Source organism: Carettochelys insculpta, chromosome 1 (assembly GCF_033958435.1).
Source record: "Carettochelys insculpta isolate YL-2023 chromosome 1, ASM3395843v1, whole genome shotgun sequence".
Lineage (NCBI taxonomy): Eukaryota > Metazoa > Chordata > Testudines > Carettochelyidae > Carettochelys > Carettochelys insculpta.
The window spans coordinates 28870694-28873525 of record NC_134137.1 but is presented as its reverse complement, the minus strand read 5'-3'; positions in this window follow the sequence as shown (position 1 = coordinate 28873525).

The following is a 2832-nucleotide window of genomic DNA, read 5'->3' as shown; positions in this document are numbered from 1 at the left end:
GTGTCGACACCTGCATTCCTCTTCTGAAAGAGGCATGCAAATAAGGGAAGTTGAAAATGCAAATAAGGTATAGATTTACATATCTGGCACCTCATTTGCATATTCTTGTTTCAAAAGAACTTCTTGTGAAAGACGAAAAGCAGTGTAGACCCAGCTTTTTTTAAAGTAAACCCCATCTTTGAAAGAACCCTTCTTCCCTTTTATTATGGGAAGAAGGGTTCTTTCGAAGATGGGGTTTACGTTCAAAATAGCCATATCTACACTGGTTTTCTTCTTTCGAAAGAAGCTCTTTTGAAAGAAGAATATGCAAATGAGGTGCCAGATATGTAAATCTACACCTCATTTGCATTTTCAAGTTCCCTCATTTGCATGCCTCTTTCGAAAGAGGAATGCAAGTGTAGACACAGCCATAGTTGTACCTCAATTCAAACTTAGCCAAAAAGACAAACTAAGTAAAAACATTAAATAGTGGTAAAATAAAGACTGCAACTTGAGAAGTGGAACAGCAATAGAAATCTAGAAGAAGTTAATTAGTTTAGTTTCTCTATTTATTATTAAGTAGTCATAATTATGGGCTTTACAACATTTAGTTCTCACTACCATAGTTTAGATTTTAGCATTTTTTCAAGGTTCTTGAGAAGCAGCAGCAGTCAAAAACAAAACAAACAAAAAAATAAAATCAACTAGCAACAGCCCTTCCAACTGAGATAAATAGATACTAGATTAATGTAATGCATTGTATAAGGCACCTGTGTGCCTAACTCAGGGCTGTGGTTCCACTAGGCAGAGGCAGCTGAAGTTAATCACTGCCACACTGAGCCTTAAGTCCCCTTTGTGAATCTAGCTCCAAGTGATTTGAACATGGTGACATATGAAGTCTGTGGCAGAGAAGACAATTGAACCTCCATTTCCTTAGGGATAGCTGAATGCCACTGTACCGTTCCTCTATCCCAGCCTTTCTTTTATTCCACCCCCCGCCCTCACCTCCAAGGCTTCCTACCTTTTCTGCAGATCTTGACTAACATGCTTTAGCAAGTTAATTGTCTTTGAAACTGTCACCCTGAAACCAACTTAGTCTGCTTCTAAAGATGCTGGAATTATATAATCTTACAGCTCATTCTTAACATTAATTCAATTCCCTATCAAATATACATTGTAGACAAATTAATTGATCTGTCAGCAGTTGTGACAGGGATGCTACATGTTTCCTTAGATGCAAAAAAGCCTTTCAAGCGTACGATAATCTATGTTGGTCTCTTGCTTTAAAATTCTCCCTTTAGCATTGAAGCAGTAAATAATTTAATTTTGTTCATGCTACTACCTCAATAAATTCTTAGAGCTCTAATCATTCTAAAAGGGTGCACAGTCAGATTTAGCAGATAAATGAGTTCTCTTCTGCATGTCTGAGGTCTTTTTGAAACCATCACAGCCTGCTAAATTATTGAAATTTGGAATCAGTGTTATTAGTCACTTTCTTCTTTGTTGTCACGCAGCCAGCTACATTCATTTTTTCTTTTATGGGAGGCTCCTCAAGTTTAATTTTATTTAATTCTACCCTCAAGGTTTTTTGAATTTTCAACTAATTCCTTAATCAATATTTCAAGTAAGATGACAATATCAGAAACAGTAGTCACCTGTTATATAACCATTCATTTAGCTTTCAGGTGAGGGTGAAAAATGAACTATAGCATCAACCTGACAAGCGGGGCTAATATAACATTTTTGAACACATGGAAGATGTATTGTTTGATATGGTGTAAGCCATCATTTTGCTAAAAGCCCAAACTAGGCTATAAAATGCAAGGAATTAAAAAGATACGGGCTGTGTCTACACTAGTATTCCTCTTTTGAAAGAGGCATGCAAATGAGGGAAATTGAAAATGCAAATGAGGTGCAGATTTACACATCTGGCACCTCAGTTGTATATTGTTTTGAAAAAGCTTCTTTTGAAAGAAGAAAAGCGGTGTAGATGCAGTTCTTTCAAAAGTAATCCCCATCTTCAGAAGAACTCTTCTTCCAATTTTTTTTAGGAAGAAGGGTTCTTTTGAAGATGGGGATAACTTTTGAAAGAGCCATGTCCACACTGCTTTTCATCTTTTGAAAGATGCTCTTTCAAAAGAAGGATATGCAAATGAGATGCCAGATATGTAAATCAGAACCTCATTTGCATTTTCAGTTTCTCTCATTTGTATGCCTCTTTCAAAAGAGAAATGCTAGTGTAGACGTAGCTATGGTCTGAAAGAACATCTCTTTCCCTTTCAAGAATTTTCTTGAAAAAGTATAGACACATTTGCTCTGAAGGTAGGATTATTGCTGTGGTTCTTTACAAGGCACTGTTATACCCCTTCTTGTTCATGAATTGCTTTTGGGAATGCATGAAAGCCTTTGCAAAAGACGTGGCAAATCACAGTTCCCTTGTTTGATCCATGACCGTGAAATAAACAGAATCATGTTTGACCACAAATGGAATTTCCTGGATAGATGACCTGAATTTCTGATAGGGTGCGTCTGCACTTGCATTCTGCTTGCAAAAGAGGTATGCAAGTCAGGTGAATAAAATGCAAATTGCATATAAATTTGCATATCTGACACCTCATTTGCATATTCTAATTTCAAAAGAGCTTCTTTCAAAAAAAGAAAGCCAGTGTAGACACTGCTCTTTAGAACGTAAACCCCATCTTCAAAAGAATCTTTCTTCCCATTAATTTATTTAATGGGAAGAAGGAATTTTTCAAAGATGGGGTTTACTTTCGAAAGAGCAGCATCTACACTGGCTTTCTTCCTTCAAAAGAAGCACTTTTGAAATTGGAATATGCAAATGAGGTACCAAAT